Here is a 26,266-nt window from a genome sequence, read left to right on the forward strand (position 1 = left end):
TTGCAACGAACAGCACAGAACAGGAACAGGCCCTTTAGCCCACAATGTCTGCACCAAACATGACCCCAGGGTAAACCAATTTAATCTGTCAGTACATGATCTATATCCTGCTATTCTCTGCATATTCATGTGTCTATCTAAAAATGTCTTAAATGTCACTATCGTGACTTCCTCAACCACCACCCCTGGCAGTGCGTTTCATAGACTCTCTTGGGTCCCTCAGGCACTGTGGTTACATGCTTGTTATTTCACAAAGACCAGGCATCTAAAATATTTGTGACCTTCCTCTTTAGGAATCTGCCTGAACAGACAGGTAATTTTTCTATAGCCATCAGCGAGTATATAAAAAAATAAAGTGGATGAGCTTGAGGCTCAGTTACAAATTGATAAGTATGATGTTGTGGGATCTACAGAGACATGGCTGCAAGTGGACCAGGGCTGGGAACTGAATATTCAGGAATGTCTGTCCTATCGAAAAGACAGACAGGTGGGCAGAGGGGGAGGGGTAGCTCTGTTGGTAAGGAATGGAATTCAGTCCCTTGCGAGGGGCAACATAGAATCAGGAGATGTAGAGTCAGTTTGGATAGAACTGAGGAATTGTAAGGGTAAAAATACCCTAATAGGAGTTATGTACAGGCCCCCAAACAGTAGCCTGGATATAGGGTGCAAGTTGAATCAAGAGTTAAAATTGGCATGTAGGAAAGGTAATGCTACAGTGGTTGCGGGAGATTTCAACATGCAGGTAGACTGGGAAAATCAGGTTGGGACTGGACCCTAAGAAAGGGAGTTTGTGGAGTGCCTCCGAGATGGATTCTTACCGCAGCTTGTACTGGAGCCTACCAGGGAGAAGGCAATTCTGGATTTAGTGTTGTGTACTGAACTGGATTTGATAAGGGAACTCAAGGTAAAGGAGCCATTAGGAGGTAGTGACCATAATATGATAAAATGTAATCTACAATTTGAGAGGGACAAGGGAAAATCAGAAGTGTCAGTATTGTAGTTGAGCGAAGGGGACTATGGAGGCATGAGGGAGGAGCTGGCCAAAGTTGACTGGAAAGAGACCCTAGCAGGGATGACAGTGGAACAACAATGGTAGGTATTTCTGGGAATAATACAGAAGGTGCAGGATCAGTTCATTCCAAAGAGGAAGAAAGATTCTATGGGGAGTAAGAGGCGACCGTGGCTGACAAGGGAAGTCAAGGACAGTATAAAAATAAAAGAGAAGTATAACATAGCAAAGATGAGCAGGAAGCCAGAGGATTGGGAAACTTTTAAAGAGCAAAAGAAGATAACTAAAAAGGCAATATGGGGAGAAAAGATGAGGTACGAAGCTAAGCTAGCCACAAATATAAAGAAGGATAGTAAAAGCTTCTTTAGAAACATAGAAACATAGAAAATAGGTGCAGGAGTAGGCCATTCGGCCCTTCAAGCCTGCACCGCCATTCAATATGATCATGGCTGATCATCCAACTCAGTATCCTGTACCTGCCTTCTCTCCATACCCCCTGATCCCTTTAGCCACAAGGGCCACATCTAACTCCCTCTTAAATATAGCCAATGAACTGGCCTCAACTACCTTCTGTGGCAGAGATTTCCAGAGATTCACCACTCGCTGTGTGAAAAATGTTTTCCTCATCTTGGTCCTAAAAGATTTCCCCCTTATCCTTAAACTGTGACCCCTTGTTCTGGACTTCCCCAACATCAGGAACAATCTTCCTGCATCTAGCCTGTCCAACCCCTTAAGAATTTTGTAAATTTCTATAAGATCCCTCCTCAATCTTCTTAATTCTAGCGAGTACAAGCCGAGTCTATCCAGTCTTTCTTCATATGAAAGTTTTAAAATCCCAGGAATCAGTCTGGTTAGGTATGTGAAGAGGGAAAAAAAATAGTTAAGACACATGTGGGTCCCAGAAGACAGAAACAGGTGACTTTATTATGGGAAACAAGGAAATGTCAGACGAGTTGAACCGGTAATTTGGATCTGTCTTCACGAAGGAAGACACAATCTCCCAGATGTACTAGTGGCCAGAGGACCTAGGATGACGGAGGAACTGAAGGAAATTCACATTAGGCACAAAATGGTGTTGGGTAGACTGATGGGACTGAAGGCTGATAAATCCCCAGGGCCTGATGTCTGCATCCCAGGGTACTTAAGCATGTGGCTCTAGAAATTGTGGACGCATTGATATTTATTTTCCAATGTTCTATAGATTCACGATCAGTTCCTATGGATTGGTGGGTAGCTAATGTTATCCCACTTTTTAAGAAAGTAGAATGGGAGAGAGAAAACAGGGAATTATAGACCAGTTAGCCTGACATCGGTGGGAAGATGCTGGAGTCAATTATAAAAGATGAAATAGCGGCACATTTGGATTGCAGTAACAGGATCAGTCCGAGTCAGCATGGATTTACGAAGGGTAAATCATGCTTGACTAATCTTCTGGAATTTTTGAGGATGTAACTAGGAAAATGGACAAGGGAAAGCCAGTGGATGTAGTGTACCTGGACTTTCCGAAAGCCTTTGATAGGGTCCCACATAGGAGATTAGTGGGCAAAATTAGAGAACATGGTATTGGGGGTAGAGTGCTGACATGGATAGAAAATTGGTTGGCAGACAGGAAACAAAGAGTAGGGATAAAGGGGTCCCTTTCAGAATGGCAGGCTGGGACTAGTGGGGTACCACAAGGCTGGGTGGTTGGATCAGCAGCTCTTTACAATCTACATTAATGATTTAGATGAAGGGATTAAAAGTAACATTAGCAAATTTGCAGATGACACAAAGCAGGGTGGCAGTGTGAACTGTGAGGAGGATGCTATGAGGATGCAGGGTGACTTGGACAGGTTGGGTGACAATAGACAATAGGTGACTTGGACAGGTTTGGTGAGTGGGCAGATGCATGGCAGATGCAGTTTAATGTGGATAAATGTGAGGTTATCCATTTTGCCGGCAAGAACAGGAAGGCAGATTATTATCTGAATGGTGTCAAGTTAGGAAAAAGGGAAGTATGACGAGATCTGGTGTCCTTGTACATCAGTCACTGAAAGTAAGCATGCAGCACAGCAGGCAGTGAAGAAAGCAAATGGCATGTTGGCCTTCATAACAGGAGGAGTTGAGTATAGGAGCAAAGAGGTCCTTCTGCAGTTGTACAGGGCCCTGGTGAGACTACACCTGGACTATTGTGTGCAGTTTTGGTCTCCAAATTTGAGGAAGGACATACTTGCTATTGAGAAGTGCAGGGTAGGTTCACCAGGTTAATTCCCAGGATGGCGGGACTGTCATACTTTGTAAGAATGGAGCGATTGGGCTTGTTTACACTGGAATTTAGAAGGAGGAGTGGGGATTTTATTGAAACATATAAGATTATTAAGGAATTGGACACGATAGAGGTAGGAAACTTGTTCCCAATGTTGGGGGAGTCCAGAACCAGGGGCCACAGTTTAAGAATAAGGGCTAGGCCATTTAGAACGGAGATGAGGAAAAACATTTACACCCAGAGAGTTGTGAATCTGTGGAATTCTCTGCCTCAGAAGGCAGTGGAGGCCGATTCTCTGGATGCTTTCAAGAGAGAGTTAGATAGATCTCTTAAATATAGCGGAGTCAAGGGATATGGAGAGAAGGCAGGAATGGGGTACTGATTGTGGATGATCAGCCATGATCACAGTGAATGGCGGTGCTGGCTCGAAGAGCCGAATGGCCTACTCCTGCACCTCTTGTCTATTGTCTAAGACATGCAGTGGCTGGAGAAAAGGAACAACATCAGATTATGATAGAAATAGCTTTCTTATTTGCAAACTGCTCGTGCGGAAGGAAAGTTATGGAATTTAAGGGATATTTAATGTAGAATATCTCAACATTTCATGCAAAGCCAACTTTATTTTGTGAGAATTAAACAGGGAATTGTGAGGGGATTCCCTGCAGGTTTTTCTACACGCCGGCACTAAAGCTTACAATTTTTTCCAGCGCCCAGTCCATAATCCTATTAATGCAGAAATTCATGTTCCTCTTCTCTCTCCATATGTTTACCATCTCCTCACCAGCCTTTACATAACTCTGTCTTGACTCACTGCATATATATTAGTTTAGTTTAACATGGCAACTAGTCCCTCGGCCCACCAAGTCCCCTGGCCATTCATCACCTAGTTCTAGCTTATCCAACTTTTGCATCCTCTACTCTGTGGGCAATGTACATAACCAACATAACCAACTAACCTACAATCCTGCATGTCTTTGGAATGTGGGAGGATGTTGATGCAGGTGGAGGCATGGCCTCTGTTTAATGTCTTGTTCACACGATGCCATTGCCAGCAGTATTTCCCTGGCCAAGTACTGCACTGTTGTGTTTGCTGGAGATTTCTTGTTCGGGTCCCTGAGTAGGGCCCTGAACCTACAACTATCTGACTGCAAGTGCAGCCGTTCTGCATGTCATTTCCCAGAGCAGAATACACAGAGTTCATCAAAGTTAAAGGATATTCTTTGTCATCAATAAAAACTAAAGAAACCTGAGAGAATCTCCATGCATCTCCATGCACATATGGAGCGATTGAACACTCATTATTGAGTCTTGCTAGACTTCAAATCTAATTAATCTGCCAAACAATAAAACTACTTTCCATGTAAACTGATGTTGATCATACAATAGACATACAATGGTATTTAGTTTTTCCAATGTCAAACCTTTTAGCAACAATGGGAGGAGATTTCTCTATCCAATTTTGTTTACCTTGGAAATGATCATTGATACTAACTCAACCCTAGTATAATGGCTACTTTAAAATACAGCATTCTCTTCGCCTGATGCAACCATACAAATAATGTGAAATTTGACCTTTGAGCAAATTAAAAAAACATAATGCAATAGTAGGTGGATATTGGGTCCTTCATGACTGCTCCACCCTTCAATAAAATGATGACTGATCTTTTGCTTCTGTATATTTCTCCTGGTCTAACCTTCCATCCCTCAATCCCTTGATACTGAAAACATTAATGAGTTTTGATTCAAATATACTCAGTTACTCTTTGATAGAGAATTACAAAAATTCTCTACTCAAGAGTACCTTGGAAAGTCAGTACCCTTCACGTCAAGATATTTCTCTTCATCCTAGTCTTGATCACCCAACACCTTACTTTAAGGCCTGAGCCCCTGGTTCCAATCGCCCAGGTCAGGAGAAACAATGTCACCTCAACTATCCTGTTAAAAATTGTTATAAATATATCCATTTTAGTGAGAACACCTCTTATTCTTACAAACTCAAACATAGGCCTATTCAGCTTAATCTCTCCTTGTACAACAAACCCGTCAGCCCAAGATTCAAACTGGTGAACCGTCAATGCATTCACTCTATTGAAAGTGTATCCTCCCTCATACAGGGAGAGCAGACATGTACACAATATTCCAAATGCAGTCTGAACCTGGAGCCTACTTACAGCCCTACTCTCAAATTACCTTGCGACGAAGACAAACATAACAATTGTTTTACCAACTGCTTGCCAGTTTACCAACTACATATTAACTTTCAATGATGGGTATACATGCACCCTGGATCCTCCAAACACAAATCAACCTCTCAATAGAGGTTTCCTGGCAGTGTCTGAAAGGTTTAGTGGCCAGACAAGGCTTAAGAGTTGTAACATTAACTGCTCCCTCCAAAAGGTGGTTTTATCTTGAAACATACTAATGTGGAATTAGTGTTCTGGGTGAAGAGCATGGAACAAAGATGTAGCAGCAATATATACAATCAACTTTCAAGGCAATACATGAGAACATACTCAGCAACTGCGTCCTAGATTCATCCTCAAAGCACAATGACTAGCAGGAGGAATGTGACTTTGTACAGGAGATTTCACAATCACGGGACATCCCTGGGTTTTATAGCCAACTAAGTACTTTGGGATACATAGATGCTGCCAAATGTGGCAGGCAGTTACCACAGAATTACATCTTGTAAACAGTGGTGAATGAAATAAATAATCACCATTATGACAAATAATGCTGGACCCTGTGTGGCCACTCAGTTGCCACCACCAGCAATACTGCAGCCCCTCTAATCATCTGCAGATCTACAACTCCCAAATGTTGAGGCCTTGCTGCTACAACTGTGCTGTAAAACAGCGGGCACGGTGAATGGCAGACAGACCTCAGGCAGTGCAACCAAAGGCTGGCCCCAACCATTAACTGTTTCCTGACATCTCTTAAAAAGGTTTCTAAAAAAAAATAACACATTCACTTAAAAACTCATTAAATAACCACAGCTTCATTAAAAGCAGAAATAACTCCATTCAAACACAGATGACCCTAGCTCTATGAGCTGTGACGGGGGGGTGGTGGGAGGGGGGGGGGGGGGGGGGGGTGGATTGCATCCTAGAAAATGGGCCACGTCACAATTTTCCATCACGCTAATCCACATCATCTGCACACGTGTCAATATGCGCGAGTTGAAAAAAAATCTATTGGTTTATTTTAATTTTTTCTCACAGATTCTGAGGGCAAATGTTATTGTGTATCTCATATTTTTGGTAATGATCTGTGAATTCTGTAAGGGTGTATTTCCGTAACCTGTACTGTCATAATGCGGGGTTGCCTGTAAATGCAACGGCCAGTGCCAGCGCTGAAAAGCTGTGTGCATCTGATGTCCAACAAATGACTTATCTCTGTGTTGCAGTACATAGGTATGGAAATTCAGACACAAAGTGCTGGAGTAATTCAACGGGTCAGGTAACATCCCAGGAAAACAGGGATAAGTGACGTTTCGGGTCAGAATCCTTCCTCAGACTAAGAAGGGTCACCTGTCCATGTTCTCCAGGGATCCTGTCTGACCCGCCAAGTTACTCCAGCACTTTGTCTTTTTTTTTTGTATCTGCAGTTCCTTGCTTCTACAAGGAAATTCAGAATGCTCTGACATATGCAACATATCCACCTACTAGTCATCAGCAGTTTGACAATGTCTTCATTGCTGTTGGTTGAGGATGACATTAGCCGTGGTATTGCTCTTTCTCAGAACACCTGGAAATTGAAATGGGCACGAGCAAGGGTAGATAAGACCTTATTTAGTTTAGAGAGATACAGCACAGAAACAGGACCTTCGGCCCACCGAGTCCATGCTGACCATTGATCCTTGTACACTTGCATTATCCTACATACTAGGGACAATTTACAATTTTACCAAAGCCAATTATCGTACAAACCTGTACGTCTTTGGAGTATGGGAGGAGACCGGAGCACCCAGGGAAAACCCTGTCACGGGGAGAACGTACAAGCTCCATACAGACAACACTTGTGGTCAGGATTGAACCTGGGTCTCTGGCACTGTAAAGCAGCAACTCTACCACTGCACCACCATGTCGCCCTTGCATCACCCAAGAGACAGCATCTGTGACAGTGCAATGCTTCCCCTTTATTACACTAAAGGATATTACAATTCAAAACCTTGTAAAGCAGTGTGAGCTACAGCCAAGAACCTCAGAAACAGCAAGGGAAATAACAAAGTGTTATAACAGCACACGTTGTAATCAAGAACATTATAATACAGCAGGGGTTATAATTAACACCATCAGGATACAGCATGAGTTATAACCGAGCACTTACAATGGCAAAAAATGTATGCAGAGGTTATAGTAAAGCATAGCTTGATTAATGACAGAGAATTTACTACGGTGAGAGTTATACCTTGGGGCCACATAACAGATCATAATACAGTGCAAATGTCTTGTTAAGAGATGGATATTTTTTCTTACATAAGGATTTGTTAAAGTCCTATATTTCGATATTGAGTTCTAAACGCCAATTTATCCTCAAAAGTCTACTTTAAAAGTTAATTCATAGCAATGTTCAGTATAGATGACTCTTGGTCTGTCGCGTTTGCTATGGTTCTTCAGAGGAAATATGCATTTAATCGGCACCCAAGGTTCCCAACCCAACAAATTATTTAATTACATTTCCTATTGTCTTTTGGAAATCCTTAACTATCCGTATACTTTTACATAGAAACATAGAAAATAGGTGCAGGAGTAGTTCATTCGGCCCTTCGAGCCTGCACCGCCATTCAATATGATCATGGCTGATCATCCAACTCAGTATCCTGTACCTGCGTTCTCTCCATACCCCCTGATCCCTTTAGCCACAAAGGCCACATCTAACTCCCTCTTAAATATAGCTAATGAACTGGCCTCAATTGCTGTGTCTTCCAGATCTTGGCAACTCTTTGCATGAAGGTTTTCTTCATTTATTTTGCCACCCACCCATTAGTCAGAGGGAACAAATTACACTGTGCTGCCCACACTCAATCATTCAGCACAAGTCCCTCATTCCCGTTATCATCCTGGTGAACCTCTTCTATATCTTCTCTCTTTCCCAAATGTGTCTGAAATTACATTAATTTTGTTCTCCGGAGGATTTTAATTAAAACTGCCAAGTGACCACCATTTCACCAATGTGCCACAAAAATCCCCTGATATCCTTACCATTTTCCACTATATTCTGAAATATTTTGTCAAAACCATACTCCTAATACTCAAGCCAAATTAATTTGTGCATATTGGTCCAAGAAAACAAATCACTCTTCTCTCTGGTCATAGAAACACTCATTCACTAGTTTAAAAAAAGGCAAAGTGCTCAGTGGGTCAGGAAGCATCCCTGGAGAACATGGTCGGTGAAGTTTCGGGTTGGGACCTTCCTTCAGTCTGATTGAAGCGGGAGAAAACTGGAAGTGAGGAGGGACAGGACAAAGCCTGGCAGGTAATATGTTGACAAGTGAGGGGGGTTTTGAAGGCAGATAATCAGACGAAGGTCAGAGATGAAAAGACAGAAGGTGTGAGACAAAAAGATTGAAGCGTTGCGAATTGTGAAAGAATGTAGGTGGAAAGGGAGAAGTAGTTCTAAGTCCAAGTCAGGCACATGATGGGGGGGGGGGGGGTTATGGGGGAACAAATGGGGAGGAAGAAAGGAGGAGCAACAGCAAAATCCAGAAGGCCTTGAGGCAATGTGTTTAGCGAAACAGTCGCCGAATCTACGCTCAATCTCACCAAGATACAGGAGGTCATATTGGGAGAACGCCAGCTGCAATATGCTAGGCAAAGTAGGTGCCGGGACCTTCTGGTTCACCGAACACTAGCACGTAGCCTGCGAAGGCCTTTTGGATCACCACCTCTAAGCTCATCTACTGCATTTGGTGTTCCCAATGTGGCATCCTGTACATCAGCAAGACCATGCACAGACTTGAGGACCTGTTTCACTGAACACTTGCTCTTAACCCGCCAAGGCTTTCTGGATCTCACGATTGCTAATCATTTTAACCCCCCCTTGCAACTACAGCCATGTTTCCCCTCTGAATACATATCTACTGCATTATTTTCCATTAGCACTCTCAGCTACATTGATGAATTTAATTAGGCTTAGATTAGTTTAGAGATACAGCATGGAAACAGGACCTTCAACCCAGCGCCAACTAGTTAGCTTAGAGATACAGCATGGAAACAGGACCTTCGAGTCAGCGCTAACCACCGATCACATACACTATCTACACGAGGAACTATTAATGTACGACTTTGGAATGTAGGAGGAAACCGGAGCACCTGACGAAAACCAACATGGTCACGGGGAGAACGCACAAACTCCGTACAGACAGCACCTGTAGTCAGGATCGAACCTGGGTCTCTGCCACTGTAAGGCAGCAACTCTGCCGCTGCACCACTGTGCCGCCCCACAATTAACTATGCTTGCATTTTTATCATGTGAGAATTAGCTATACTTGACTACTTTACCTAGGTCTAATCCTATCATTACCCGAGTTGATCCCTTTTAATAAACACCTGTTGTATCTGTACACTATGGATGGCTCGATTGTAATCATGCATTGTCTTTCCTCTGACTGGTGAGCACCCAGCAGAAGCTTTTCACTGTACCATGGTAAAACATGACAATAAATTAAACTAATATTTGGTGTCCTCTGTTATCACTTCCATACACAAGGAGAATGACAGATCACAGTCAGAGATTCCTCTATAACTGCCCTGGATTCAACCTTGACCAGATGACTGATTAAAAGATAGCTATTGCATGCCATGGAATTTGTTCCTCCTCACAGACCAAAGACAATAAATATCATGTTAGACCATATCAGCAAAAGTAACCACCTCAATAACATAGACCCTTCCTTGCAGATGTAAACCAAAGGAAGTTAAAATAGAAGCATTCAGTTATTTTAAATGGTAACTCATTGGCTCGGGCTTTTTGAAGCTTAAAATGTTGGAGGACGACTAAAAGTTGCTAGCCCTTAGTTTACAGGTACAATGCAGTTTACAGGTGTAGTGCAGTTTACAGGTGTGGTGCAGTTTACAGGTGTAGTGCAGTTTACAGGTGTAGTGCAGTTTACAGGTGTGGTGCAGTTTACAGGTGTAGTGCAGTTTACAGGTGTAGTGCAGTTTACAGGTGTGGTGCAGTTTACAGGTGTAGTGCAGTTTACAGGTGTAGTGCAGTTTACAGGTGTAGTGCAGTTTACAGGTGTAGTGCAGTTTACAGGTGTAGTGCAGTTTACAGGTGTGGTGCAGTTTACAGGTGTGGTGCAGTTTACAGGTGTAGTGCAGTTTACAGGTGTAGTGCAGTTTACAGGTGTAGTGCAGTTTACAGGTGTGGTGCAGTTTACAGGTGTAGTGCAGTTTACAGGTGTAGTGCAGTTTACAGGTGTAGTGCAGTTTACAGGTGTAGTGCAGTTTACATGTGTTGTTTCGCAACACTGAAGTTGTTAGCAACATCTCGAGGCGACACAGAAATTCAGAAGCGACTGCCTGTGATTCCCTGCTCCTCTACTGGGCGTTTGATTTTGCAGCCTTTCCCACTATAATCCATGAACTGATGATGTATTTTCACTCTGAAAAAGCCTTGAAACCCCATCTTTGTTGAGTGCAAGATAATTATTAAAGATTGGGCATAATCTAGATCCAGTTTTGCCTGAATGGCTGAATTTGATGGGTCACATGGACTAATTCTGGATATGTATATAATTCTCGGACGTATATGTAGTTTCTCATTCTAATAACTATTTTTTTTTTTTTTTTTTTTAAAGTGTTTTTTATTCTAAAAAGTTGATGGTGTCTTAACTTTTATTTTAACCCAATGGGAGGGCTTTGGACATTCTCATTTTCTCTAAAAATGATAAAAACAGAATGATATAAGTGCATAGGATATAAGTGCATATCCTGGTTTACTGGCTTGTAAAAATGAGTTTAAACTAGTTTGACAACTTATTGATGGTGGACACCAAGGTTGTCCCCGACCTGATTCTTGACAGCAACAAATGTTAGAAAAGGACAAGTCCATGCTAGTGCTGGCAAGAACTTTTTGGCCAACTTTATTCAGGGTTTGCAAATCTTGGTGAATTTGCTTAAATCGAGAACTCAGTGAAGAAAGCAAGGATAACTCTGAAGTATGTACATATCATTCTAATTGCAATGTCTGTATGTTTGCTCACTAGGGTGTGACATGGCTCCTTGTCTAGTTTCTCTCCCTGTACCTAATTTGAATTTGGCAAGTGGAAGCACACCCTTAAATGTAACCATTTCCAGAACTGATATAAGAAAATATCTAAGATCTAACCAGGCTCCCGAGAATGCTACAAACAACACTTTATACCAACGCCTTAAACTAGTGTCAAGCCTGCACTACTAAGGCTGTGAGCTTTACAACAGGATAAAGGTCTTCGATAACTGGATAAAACTGATCATATTTAGGCATTCTCACTCGTTCACCGAACTGCATTCACTGGTTGACAGTATTACAATCAAACTTCATGACTGGTCAGTGAGAATGTCAGCAGATTATCTACCTCTTCAATGACCAAAAACAGAATAAAGGTGTGTGTGAATTTGTGGCATTCCCTGCCAGAGTACAGTGGAGGCCAACTCACTGGATGGATTTAAGAGAGATCAAGCTCTTGGGGCTAGTGGAATCAAGGGATATGGGGAGAAGGCAGGCACGTTATTGATTGGGGACGATCAGCCATGATCACAATGAATGGCGGTGCTGGCTCGAAGGGCCGAATGGCCTCCTCCTGCACCTATTTTCTATGTGTCTGTCTAGAAGAAGGGTTTCGGCCCGAAACGTTGCCTCTTTCTTTCGCTCCATAGATGCTGCCTCGCCCGCTGAGTTTCTCCAGCATTTTTGTCTACCTTAGATGAAAGGTCATCTCCTCAGATACTGCCTGACGCGCTGTCGTTCCAGAATTGACTCTTTTTATTTCAGATTTACTGCCTCCGCAGGGTTTTTTTTTCCTTTGCGGAACCCCTGTCTTCCTCCTCTCTCTCACACACACACGCGTTTAGATACGTCCCATTCTTTAGATGCGGTTGTGAATTTATTTCTGTTTTGTGGTAGAGTTGACTGCAGAAGGACAAACAGGTGCCGCTCCCAGTACCCCTAAACAGGCTGCGGAGGGTCGGCACTCTGGAATCTCAGGGGAACCCCAAAGTGACTGGTTTTCCTCCCCTCGGGCACCTGCCAGAGATCGGCATCCACAAGCCGTGCCAACTAACCCGCTGGAGGTGCGGGGTGCGTGCAATAATTTAGTAACTCGAAGCAACGTTACGTATGAGAGGAATCGCATGAGGTTGCACTGAATGGAAAGTCTGCCATTCATTAAGTATCCAAATCTGAAATCATTATCGGCATAAAATGCTAGAGTAACTCAGTGGGACAGGCAGCGTCTATGGAGAGCAGGAATGGGTGATATTCCGGGTAGAGACCTTAGTCTGAAGAAGGGTCTCGACCCGAAACGTTACCCGTTCCTTCTCTCTAGAGATGCTGCCTTTCCCGTTGAGTTACTCCAGCATTTTGTGTCTATCTTTGGTTTAAACAAGCATCTGCAATTCCTTCCTACACATTTCGTCTGGAATCATTGTGATCATGTTGGTAAATGACACGTCTTTAATGTGTTCTGGGCTCAGCCGAACGATTCCCCCACCACCGACATCTCCCAAAACATCTCGTGGCCAGCCGCTTCCAAGAGGCAAATCCCTAAAACAAAGGCCCCACCAGCTGCTGCAGAATTAAACGTTGCTGAAAAAAGGATCTTCAGCCTCCACACCACACTTCCCCCACAGGATTAGCGAGAAAACACCCACCTCTTCAAGTGTCAGCAACGCTCAGGTTACTGTGGAACTGCCTGCAAGTTTGAATTGCGCTGGGACAGCACCGTGGGAGGATGAAGAGACTCCCACATCCACGCACACATCACCCCAGATTGGGCTCCCGGCTTCTGCGATCACTTCCTTCTCCCTCCCCCTGCTTCTGCCCGCGGGCGGCTGGAATTTGAGCTGCTCAGGGAAGGATAAAAAGCTGGGCTGTTTGCGACTTTGTTCTGCCTCGGCTGTGACCTGCCCACTCTATAAGACTGCGGTGACGCAAACAGCAACTCAGCACAAGGCTTGAAGCCTCGGTCCGATGCAGGCAGAGCCCAGCTGAAGGTTGAACAGCTTCCCCCAACAACCCGCTCAGAGGCAGGGGAGCAGCCGGATGCCCCGCAGCCCGTGCCCGCTCCACTCCGTGGTGTCTATGGGGCAGTTCCACTGCGCGCTGTGGTTGCAAGAGATCCACTTCAGCCTCCACCTTGGGTGAACCAGGCGAGGCCGCGCAAGTCAATCATTGACTTTCCTGCTCGGCGAAGTGCAAACTGGTTTGTGAGAATCAAAAAAAAGGTAAAAACACAACCTGGCTCTCTACACAGCCAGCCAATGTAATCCGCGCCTTGAACAGCTCCTCCCAATACCTCAGGAAGTCTCTCATTGCTGACAATTCACGGCGGCTGCACCAATGTCACATCGATTCCTGCACTTCATACATTCTGGCAGGACATTTGCACCTAAAACCCCGCCCCGGGTGCTCCAGAACCCCGACACGGGTGCTCCAGAACCCAGCCCCGGGTGCACCAGAACCCCGCCCCGGGTGCTCTAGAACCCAGCCCCGGGTGCTCTAGAACCCAGCCCCGGGTGCTCCAGAACCCAGCCCCGGGTGCACCAGAACCCCGACCCGGGTGCTCCAGAACCCCGCCCCGGGTGCTCTAGAACCCAGCCCCGGGTGCTCCAGAACCCAGCCCCGGGTGCTCCAGAACCCCGCCCCGGGTGCTCCAGAACCCAGACCCGGGTGCTCTAGAACCCAGCCCCGGGTGCTCCAGAACCCAGCCCCAGGTGCTCTAGAGCCCCGCCCCGGGTGCTCCAGAACCCGGCCCCGGGTGCTCCAGAACCCAGCCCGGGTGCTCTAGAACCCAGCCCCGGGTGCTCCAGAACTCAGCCCCGGGTGCTCCAGAACCCAGCCCGGGTGCTCTAGAACCCAGCCCCGGGTGCTCCAGAACCCCGGCCCGGGTGCTCCAGAACCCCGCCCCGGGTGCTCTAGAACCCCGTCCCGGGTGCTCCAGAACCCTGCCCCAGGTGCTCTAGAACCGGTGCTGTTCGTTCACATGGCCCAGAGAGCCGCGTGTTTACGGGTAAAACACAAGAACATATGAGGGCAGCCAGCGTTCTGCCATCCATCACGATCTTCCACCTCACCTGGGAAAATCAAAAACATGAAGCTGCTGGAAATCTGAAGTAAAAATGGGGGGGGGGGGGGTTGAACGTAAGGTCATCAGGTCAAAGGGCGTGACGCACGGAGCAGCTCAACCCGTCTGGAGGACATGGCAGCCTCCGGCATACACTGTTAACACATGAAACGTGTACTTTCTTACCTGTTAAAAACCGCGGAGATGGGCAATTTTTGCGCTGTAAATAATTGTGGAGGGTGACTGAGAAACAAATGCTCAAGTATCTGCTCTGAACCCGAGCACCAAGGTGTAAGCGGCCAAAGGAGCGCATCCCTCGGGACAGCCCCCACTCTCCCCCCGGGGTCAGCGCTATCTGGCCACGACCGCCCTCCGCCCCTCTCCCCCTGTGGTCCGCACTGTCACGGGCTGTGGGTCGGCAGCTGCCACACACGAGGCCGGGTGGAGCGGGGCCGCAGCTCCGGGCAGCGGACACACGGGGACGAAAACCCCGCAACGTCCCCATCAGCTGCAGCATTGTTGGGGACAGTCTGGTCCCTCCGCCCACTCAGAGTCACTGACTGCACTGCACTGACACCCCAACCTCCTCCTCCTCCTCCTCCCCCCCCCCCCCAACACCCGGCCGCGGGGATAGATGGCCCGGGATCCACGAGTGTGGAACCAGTCAGCGTGGTCCGGATGCTGGGACAGAAGGGCCCGCTGTGCTGGCAGCCATAGTAAATGGTTATCTGCAGTTCACCTCGTGTACTCCAGTTGGCGTTGCATGGCAACAGTACGGGTCACTCAACTGCCATGTAACCTCCCTATGGTGTATGCTGGAAACACTCAGAAGGTCATGCAGCACATGAAAGAGAGTTAAGGGCCTGTCCCACGAGCATGCGGCAAGCGCGACCAAACCGGAAGCGGGGGTTGCACGGAGGTCGAGTGATTCCCCGTAGAGAGTCAGTCCCACCAGCATGCGATTGCATGCGGTGAGCGTGACCAAACCAGAAGCGGAGGTCGAGTGATTGACGTGAAGTTCGAGCGAAGTCCGCGGGAAGTTCGCGCGTGATGTACTGCGTCAAGACGTTGCGTACGGCGTCGAGGTGGCTGCGGGCCGGCAGGCAGTTGCCGCGCGGAATATTTGAACACTCAATTTTCCGGAGCCCCGTGCGATGTCGGGACCAGCTCCGCACAACTCTATACGGCTCCGGCGATCGAAGTGGGACCGGCCCCGCGAGGTCATACGGCTCAAGCGACCACGTTAGGTCGCGCTTGCCGCATGCAGTCGCATGTTCATGGGACAGGCCCTTTAGTTTCAGCATGAAGTTAGATAGATCAACCGTGACTGAATGGCAATGAAGACTCGATGGGCCGAATGGCCTAATTCTGCTCCTATGATTTATGAACTTATAATCACATTGCAAACACTTTAAGGCGGGAGGGGCAAAGTTTAAAGGAGATGTGTGGGATCATGTCTTTTTTACAGAGAGGATGGGGAGTGCCTGGAATACACTGCGGGAGGTGGTAGTTGATGCGGACATGATAGTGGCATTTAAGAGACTTTTAGATAGGCATATGGATATGCAGGGAATAGAGGTTTATGGGTTATGTGTGGTATTGCCATCATATTTGGCACAGGCACTGTCATTTTGTACTCATGCACAATATTTAGAAATGGGAAGAACATTACCCAAAGTATTCAAAAACAGCTGGTGGCTTTCTGAAAGTTAATCAAGACGTGGTTTTATTGAACGATGAATGGGTTTGAGGGGCCAATATTCCTATTCCTCATACAGTTATAAATAAATTGCATAGAATTACAAAATGGGTGATTTTATCATTGGCTGCCTGTCTTGTAATCTGTTGGGCAATTAAATCCACCTGCTAATGTCCAGCATTATTCCTGCAGGATACAATTTCTGAGTGGCAACATCTGCAAAGTATATCTGCAAAATATATCTGCAAAATCTGCACAGGCACAGTTAAGGCTCGGTGAACTTATCAGGGCTTGTCTGTTATCTGTGGGTCTGAGTGGGGAAGTGTTTGTGGCTTTCCCACCAGACGAAACTTGAGGGTGAAGGTTAATGCCAGGGTCAGAAAAGGTGAAATCCTCTGGCAAGATGTGATAAGGCAAGGAGTAGGAAAATCAAACTTCATTGATTCTCGTTCTGAGAAAATCCTTGTTATGACCACGCACTCTTTTATCAGAAACACAGAGAGATGGCCTCATGGCAGCACCTCTTAAATAACAGCATCACTCAAGAACGTTGGAATGTGGCTGTCCATATATTCATCATTTGTCACGGTCATAAAGCCGTAAGTAATAGGAGCAGAAATAGGCCATTCAGCCCATCAAGTCTACTCCGGCATTCAATCATGGCTGATCTATCTCTCCCTGCGAACACCATTCTCCTGCCTTCTCCCCATAACTCCTGACACCCATACTAATCAAGAATCTATCTATCTCTGCCTTTAAAATATCCATGGATGGCCTCCACAGCCTTCTGTGACACAGATTCACCACCCTCTGACTAAATAACTTTCTCCTCATCTTCTTAAAGGAACGTCCTTTAATCTGAGGCTATGGCCTCTAGTCCTAGACTCTCCTACTAATGGAAACATCTTCTCCACATCCACTCTATCCAAGCACTCTTGTCAAGTGAAAAGGGTGGGCCGAAGGGCCTGTTCCTGTGCTGTTCTGTTCTTGCAATAATCTCTTCTACAATTCCTGATAGAAGTATATAAAATTATGAGAAGCATAGATAAGATAGACAGTCAAAATCTTTGTCACAGGATGGAAAAATCAAATACTAGAGGGCATAGTTTTAAGGTGAGAGGAGCGGTGTAGATTGGTTTATGCATGATAACCATGACTTTGTTCCTACAAAACAACTGCGTCGCCTAGCCGAACATACAGCCGCCGACGCAACTCTCCAGATACTTTCATCCCTGATCAAAAGAGGTTGGCCAGACAGACAATCCAATGTACCAACAGAGGTGCAGTCGTTCTTCTTAGTCCACGATGAACTGGTAATACAGGATGGTGTCATAGTTAAGGGCCACAGGGTCGTGATCCCCTCATTGTTACATGACGAATACTACAAAGAGGCACACAGCAGTCACCCAGGAGTTGACGCTGGCCCACGCACAGAACCTGTTCTACTGGCCTGGGATGACCAAGGACATATGGGACAGTACAGCCTCCTGCCCAGCCTTGCACCACACCAGCAGAGACAGCCCTTACTGCAGCAACCTCCACCAGCTCTGCCCTGGACATCGCTGGCGGCAGACATTTTCCAATGGCACGGTAAACACTATCTTGTCCTGGTCGACTCTTATTCTAACTGGTTCGAACTCGACCTACTGACCTCCATCGCATCAGAAATGGTAATTCAAAAGCTAAAGAAACACTTTTCCACATTTGGCGCACCCGCCCGTTTGCAGACCGACAACGGAAGACAATTTACCAGCCACGCTCTCAAGCTCTTTGCCAACCGATGGAATTTCCACCATGTCACGAGCAGCCCTGAATACCCACAGAACAACGGGCTTGTTGAACAAATTGTCAGAAGCGCAAAACATCTAATGGAACGCGCACACCTCGCCAATTCAGACGTGTACCTCGATCTCTTAAATCTCAGGAACATTGCTAGAGATGGAACCCTGGGCTCGTCGGCCCAGCGACTGATGTCCAGAACAATGAGACCTCCGATTCAGATGGCCCAGCAGAAGCTGATGCCACAGGTGCTGAAGCCAGCTACAATCCAAAAGTGTATCCAGGAGAAACACAACATTCAGAAACGGTCGCATGACAAGTCCAGCAAACCACTCAAGCCTCTACTACCGGGCCAAGTCATTCGTTTACAAGCTTCCATGGGACAATCCCATCTGGGTAGTGTTGTCGGCCTGGCTGAAGAACCTCGATCCTACCTTGTGGATTATGATGGTACCATATACCGCAGGAGCCGCCAACACTTGCTTGCCGTGAAGGAACCACATCCACCACCAGCCGGTCCTTATGCTCCACCACTTCAGTTCCAGCCGTTTGCTGCCGTACCTTCCACCAGCCCCAGCATGTCCCGTACCCCTCCACGACCAGCGGCTATGACTAACCACAGAATTATATCTCCTGCATGCTCCCCCTGTCAGCCACCACGGGTATCCCCTGCTGCGTTCTCGCTTCCTGGTTCTCCACCTCCCTTTAATCTTTCTGGCAAAGGGGGAGAGGGCTTGGCTCGTACGCGTTCGGGCCGTATTAGTAAACCGCCTGATAGATATGGCGAATATGTTTAAATTCTTATGACATGTGTGCTCACTATACTCACTCTTTAAGGGGAAGGATGTAGATTGGTTTATGCATGACAACCAGTAGAATAGCATCACTAACCCCACCCTACTGTACGATTTATATTAACACCCACTTCCTGTACTGCTCAGTCTTGGAAGCGGTTCTGATGCTCTGACAACTAACAATCTGCTGTACCACTGTAGTTTGAATGCTGATTAAAGATGATCTTGGATTTTAGATTGTATGACTCAGTTGTTTACATACGGGGCAAGTTTTTTATGCTGAGGGTGGTGAGTGCCTGGAACACTATGCAGGGGGTGGTGGTTGAGGCAGATATGATAGTGGTATTTAAGAAACATTTGAATAGGCACATGGATATGAATGGATAATGATAATGGAAGGATATAGATTATGTGCAGGCAGATAAGAATTGCTCTTGGCATCATGTTCGGCACGGACATTGTAGGCTGAAGGGCCTGTTCTTGTGCTGCACTGTTCTATGTTCTAATTACACTATCTGATTAATGAATTCAATCTGAATCTATTGTATTCCTATTTACACTTTTTCTACACAGATTAGTTAACACCCATATAAAAATAGTCTATAGAAAAAATGCATTTATTAGTCAATGATTTCAAAGGAAATTGGAAAGGCATGACAGAAATATATTTGCAGCACAAAGGGGTGAACACAGAAAAATCAGTCTTGACTGGATTGGTCTACAAAGAAGGTATAGATTTGATGAGCTGAATGGCATCCTTTTTATTGCCAAAATGACTCTTTGACCCCATTCAGAAAGGGACTTTACTTATCGAGTGTTCACATAATGGAGCCCTGGTGTAGTGGGACAAGAACCAGGTGCTGTGTGATCTCAAGGGACAAGAGTATGACATCATACCATAAAACCTTTTTAAATAAACACCCTGGTCTCTGACACTCAGTTCATGACATGTAGGGACCATTGTATAGTCAAGAGATTGCTCATTAATATTAGCAGTTCCCAAAATGATTACAGCCTTTTTACCTGAATACTTAGTGTAGGCAGATTGACAACGCTATGTGTAGATTGGAGTATGATAGCATTTCTTAATTCCCTTGAACCTGCTTACCAACGTCAAATAGTTAGCAAGACTGAGAAGTGTTTACTCTATGAGTAAAAACAAACTGGTGAGGAGGAGCTCGTGGAAGTAGACAAGGAAGAACAGCTACCCGTTAGTCTTTGCATTGCCACGTGGCTTTCATCTCCAACCAATCTAAAATCTATACTGTCACATGCCATGGATCATTATACTTCATCTTCACAGGCAATTCTGACAATGTTGGAGCGACTCAAATAAGAAACCTGCATTTCTATGAACATATGCTCTCTCTCTCTCTCTCTCTCTCTCTCTCTCTCTCTCTCTCTCTCTCTCTCTCTCTCTCTCTCTCTCTCTCTCTCCGTCAATGATTGGGATGTAGGGCAGGTGGCCAGATTTATATGTCTGCAAATAGAAGGCAAAAATATAATGCTTTGCCAATAACCTTAAGTGTTATCAGAAGCTGCAAGGAAATATTGATGATAGTGGTGTCAGAGAAGAGGGACTCTATTTGGTTCATCATACCTATATGATTAGCTGCCCTCCTATAATCATTTCCAGTCATTTATTCTTCTAGCACTTATGAATTTGCTCAGAGTCACAGAGTGATACAACGTGGGAACAGCCCCTTCAGCCCAACTTTCCCACATCGGCCAACACGTCCCAGCTACACTAGTCCCACCTGCTTGTGTTTGGTCCATATCGCTCCAAACCTGTCCTATCCATGTACCTGTCTAAATGATTCTCAAACATTAGGATAGTCCCAGCCTCAACTACCTCCTCTGGCAATTTGTTCCTTACAACCACCGCCCTTTGTGTGAAGTACTTACCCCTGAAATTCCTATAAAATCTTTTCCCCTTCACTTTAAACCTTGCTCTTCTGGTCTTTGATTCATCTACTCTTGGCACAAGACTCTGTGCATCTACCCGATCTATTCATCTCATGATTTTATACACCTCTATAAGATCACCCCTCATCCTCCTGCACTCCAATGAAAATAGAATCCCAGCCTACTCAATCCCTCCCTATAGTTCCCTCTAGTCCTGGCAACATCCTTGTAAATCTTCTCTGTATCCTTTCCAGCTAGACAACATCTTTCCTACAACATGGAGCACAGAACTGAACGCAATATTCTAAATGTGGTCTCACCAACGTCTTATACAACTATAACATGACCTCCCAACTTTTATACTCAATACTTTGACTGGTAAAGGCTAATGTGCCAAAAAGCCTTTTTGACCACCTTATCTACCTGCGACTCGACTTTCAAGGAACCATACACCTGCACTTCTAGATACCTCTGCTCTACAACACTTCCCAGAGCCCTACTGTCTAGGTCCTGCCCATGTTAGACTTCCCAAAATGCAATGACTCACATTTCTATGAAAGTTATTATTGAGTCTACTGTCACCACTCTTTCCAACAGTCCATTCTAGTTCATAAACCCGAGTAAGATAATTGTTTCCTTATTGAAAATAAATAAAAACCGCAAAAATGCTCAACGGGTTAGGCAGCATCTGTGAAATTAATGTTTTCGGTCAATGACCCTTAATCAGAACAATTTCATCACATTGCCCTTTTCTATTTTCCAGCATCTTCCATTTCTATTCTCTTGTTAGTCTTCAGTCACAGGAAATAGTTTATTTTATGTACTCTAAAGAAACGCATGACTTTAAACATCTGCATCAAAGAAGAACTGAAGTCCCTTATCTTGGTAACCACCCACCTTCCCCCCTCCCATCCCACCTCATTTCCCTGTGTCCCATCTGGACATGTACAAATGTCTTCCCTTCCCTATTCCTTCCACCAATATTCCTTCCTCTGGCTTCACAATTTGCTCTTCCTCTATCCTTATCTCAAACACTTTGTTTTTTTAATCTCTGGCCTTTGTCCAACCATATGTCTATTAAAACCACCTCTTCATATGTATCTACTTATCCCTCATCAAGCTTTCTCCTGCCTCTCCTCTCTTCCAGCTTTCTCCCCTACCCACCTTCCACCACAATTAGTCTGAAGAAGGGTCCCGACCAAAACGTTCCATGTTTCTCTATCTTGAAATACTGTTGGAAATCCAAGTGAGGGAGTAGCTTGCAATCTGTCTACAGATGGAATATTTATCCTGGAAATAATGAATTAGGGTAAAGGTACTTAGATGCATGATCCAAATATTGTAATACATTAATTCTGGAAGTTGTCCATTTTTCCTCAGTTCCAACAGCACAGAGGTACTTCATGACTGTGTGCTCAATACCCTGCTCTACTCACTCTATACTCATGACTGTGTAGCCAGACACAGTTCCAACTCCATCCTTAAATTCACCAATGACACCGCTGTTGTTGGATGAATTACGGACAATGATGAGTGTACAAACTCTGTACTGACAGCACCTGTAGTCAGGATCGACCCTGGGTCTCTAGTGTTGTAAGGCAGCAGCTCTACTGCTGAGCCACTGTGCCGCCCATACTGCAGAGAAACATGAACAAATCTCTTCCTAAGAGGAGCTGGAGCTCCTAGTTGAGGAAGTGCATGAGAGAAGGCTCAAGCTATTTGGGGTTGATTATTTTAGAAAACCTCAGGTGCAATCTGTATGAAAAGTTGTTTAATTATCTATCATCATTCACAATTAGAATGTGCTTGCTCTTCAGAGCTGATCTGCTGGGTATTGGATCACTTAGCATTCTATAGTGGTGCACCTGATTTCAGTGTAGCTGGAGCAAGATCTTTTAAAGGCACACTTCCAGCATTTCTGAAAATTCAACAGAAGCAATAGATCTATATTCATCATTAATCTGATAACTTCCTCTGCACACACAGCAGCAAACATTTGGTTTCAAAGTCAAAGCTGATATTTTTTCCTTGGGGTTATGTCACAATTCCTCAAAGGCTAGAGCATACATGTGCCTGCTGCATATTTGATAATGTCTGTGTTTTATGTTTTATATTTATGCATGCAGTGTTTGGTCTTTGATTCCACACTATGCCTTTAGTACTTTCTTTTGCAGCTGAACAAATATGTCCTGGAATTAAAGCTGCAATGATCATTTAAAATGATTTTGGTAAAGAAATCATGTCCCAATTGTCCAAAACTACAAACAATATTAAATTCAGAGCAGTGGTAAATACTGAAAAATATTGTTCAAAAAGATCTTGTCAAGCTCGGTCTGTGGCAGATCAAATTAATAAAAGGAAACAAAAGGTTCGGAGAATAAACAGAAGAAAGTTGATGTGGATTATTTGCTAAATGGGATTGTAGAAAAACATAATCCATGGTCTATTGTGCATATGATCAGAATAAGAAAGATCTTGGGATTTAACTGGACATCATTAAAATCATCAACACAATATTTCTGGTCTGTTAAAGTAAACAAAATGATCATAAAGGATAGGAGTAGAATTAGGCCATTTGGCCTATCAAGTCTACTCTGCCATTTAATCATGGCTGGTCTAACTCTCCCTCCTAACTCCATTCTCCTGCCTTCTCCCCATAACCTCTGACACCTGTACTAATCAAGAATCTATCAATCGATCTCTGCCTTAAAAACATCCACTGATTTGGCCTCTGTGATGTTAGGCTCTAGCATATCATTTCAGAAAATGCGTATTCTAAAGCTTTGAGAGGTCTGGGAGTCCAAACCAAGAGGACTGTGTGCAGTTTTGGTTACTTTATTCAAAAAGGGTACTCAGTTCCTAGATAGGAGACTGCATGGATTAACTTAGGGAATGACAAACAAAGAAAGATTGATCACGGAGGATTTTATTAAATTAAAAAGACATGGAGGAGATGGAACTATTTAAAATTAGGTAAGGCTTGGATATATATTTAAGTGTACCTTTCTATTGTGTACGGTGTTTAATCACGGGGAAAAGGTAAGGTAGATATGGGTGACTGATTGCAAATCCCAATGATGCAGCTAGAAAGCTTATTAGATTTTGTGAAAGAACTAATTAGATTCCTGTCAACAAATGAGATTGAGGGTTCTTAGCAATGCACCTGGGGAATACCGTGGACAGATGAGCTAAGGTTTTCTCCTGGCTGAAACTTTTATCTTGTAAATTGAACACTAGAGGGCCTCCCGGTGGGAGCAAGAAAACTACTGCAATTAACACTCTAGGTTCCATTGTTTGTAATATCTAAAGGGAATGCTCCAGAACGCCTATAATTTAAAAAAAAAGCTGCCATTATATTAGCACATCAGCTTCACGGGTAACACCTGTGGTTACCAGGAATGCACCAGTACCAGCACAATGCTGTGTTGACAAGTGGTCTCCTGGAGGGTAGATCAAGTTGGACATCAGTAAATAAAGCACAGAATGCAAAGAAGCCAGCTGGATCTCTGCCCCAATTATCTAAAAATACCTGTTTAGTTTATCTATGAACATTTGAGAAAGGGCAAGAAAAGATCATGGTGCCTATCAATGGTTACCCCACCTGCTAGTTTTTACCACCCCGTGCATGCTCTAATCAACTACGGCAGCTGCAAACACTGGGTAGGCAAACAAAAGGAAGGAAAAATATGGTCAGGGAAATATAATGTATGAAACCACGAGACGGATTTATGTAATTCAGGATTGGAATGCAGTTTACACTATTCTTGGTTCTGAGTGTTTTAAAATGTTCTCTTTAGTTATTGATTCATTATCATTTATTCAGACAGCGTGCCACTTGTCATGTACCATGTATTACAAGTTCTTTAAGAATCCTTTCTTTGCTGCATCAGTTAGTCAGAGCGTTCACCAACAATGCTGCTGAAAGGAGCGGAGTTAATCTTTTCAGTACCTCAGATCACTGTAAATTTCTTACAAAAATCCATATCGTCATGGTAATGGAGGTTGGAAATTTGACCTTGGGAAAATAGCAAGGAGACTTAATCTGCTGCTCTGCTTCTCCGAGAAGTGAGCAGAAGTGAGGCAAGCTAGGCACAGTTAATCTGCACCTATCCTCTCAGCTGCAGATACTCATCTAGAAATACTAATCTGCAAAGATTTTGTACATGTACTCAGAGTTTGTAATCTCCTTCTGTCAAACTCTTTGTCTAATCCTGATGCCGATACAAACTGATATGACTGACCAATCTACAACTCCAACCTTCTTCCTTTTTCCTTCCAAACATTGCTCTATCTCTTCCCAATCCTGCTTCACCTGAATCCTGATCCTGATCTTAACTCCCAAAATTCTTCTCAACCACCTGCCCCACCTGCTCATAATCCACAATCCGAGTCACCTTGTACTTGCTCTACTTGCTCGACAATGGTAGGTATGAGTGGACAAAATGCCTTTGTGTGCGCCAACTGCACAAAGCCTGCTGTATCACACATGATGGGTTGGCCTTTAAAGGCAGGAGAATTGTGCTGCTGGCAGCAGCTTCAACGCAACTGGTGTGGACTTCTGAGTAACATAGACTTTAACACAGACACTGCCAAACTTTAACACAGATAGTGCCTTTTTATGTGGAATATAATTCCCATCATATAAACTGTATTTAACAACAATCTGTATATTAGACAACAAAGCCCAGTGTCCCAGTAAAACCTTCTCCATCTATTCCCTGTCATCGTATTCCTACACAATAGTTTAGTTCTCCTTCCTGTTTCCTCTTACTCACAGAAAATAAATTATCCACATTGCGTGCATGACATCGCCTAGTATTACAGTAATACTCTGATATTCCCACACCCTTTAGACCATGTTAGTGTTGACTATTGGATGTTCTCCCTATTCATATCCAAATATTCTGCTATTTCATTTATTTATTTTATACAATAATACAATACATATCCCAGTGAACCTGGGGTGAGTACAGAAGGATCAGGAAATATAGAAGCTCTCCAGACCCGAGTTCTGGCCACAAACCTACCCATGTTCTTGACACCTGATATTCCGATCACAACCCTGACTCGGGCTGTATACTGATCGATAATCTGGATGCGGCTGGCTGCACCCTGGACTGCCAGCTCTGGCTCCAAACACATTTAGCACTGTGAACCTCCACATACATTCTAAACTAATGAGTGATCTGTATGTTACACCATCAATATCTTCGTACAAACGGATGTTGGATTGATTTTAACTGTGATTTTAACGTTTCTCCTGCAAAATGTTGCAGCTCTTTTCTTCCCTTAGTCCTTCCTATTAATATAAGAACCAAACGATAGATCCTGGCAGGCCTGGATCATTAGATACCTCCCAGCAGATTAATAGTTACCCATACCATCCACTCGTTAGCCTGTAAAAAAAATCCAAACCAGAAGGAGAAACAAGAGACTGCAGATGCTGGTTTACCAAGGAAAAACCCCAAATGCTGGAGTTATTCAGGAAGTAGGGTCTCGAACCTAAATGTTACATATCCATATTCTCCAGTAATGCTGCCTAGCCCATTGAGTTACTCCAGCATTT

At 44.5% G+C, this 26,266-nt stretch overlaps 1 protein-coding gene across 9 annotated transcripts in view; it reads right to left on the reverse strand.

The window, feature by feature from the left end:
• Positions 1 to 26,266, reverse strand: part of dlg3 (discs large MAGUK scaffold protein 3) — a 418,354-nt gene that overhangs the window by 59,372 nt on the left and 332,716 nt on the right. The window contains exon 1 of one of the 9 annotated variants that reach the window (XM_033030631.1): positions 13,112 to 13,727. The exons of the other annotated variants lie outside the window; for them this stretch is intronic. The gene's annotated coding sequence lies outside the window, so the exon portion shown is untranslated. Of the gene's footprint in view, positions 1 to 13,111; positions 13,728 to 26,266 lie in introns of those variants that run through there. 9 annotated transcript variants of the gene reach the window in all.

The sequence above is a fragment of the Amblyraja radiata genome, chromosome 12 (assembly GCF_010909765.2).
Source record: "Amblyraja radiata isolate CabotCenter1 chromosome 12, sAmbRad1.1.pri, whole genome shotgun sequence".
NCBI lineage: Eukaryota > Metazoa > Chordata > Chondrichthyes > Rajiformes > Rajidae > Amblyraja > Amblyraja radiata.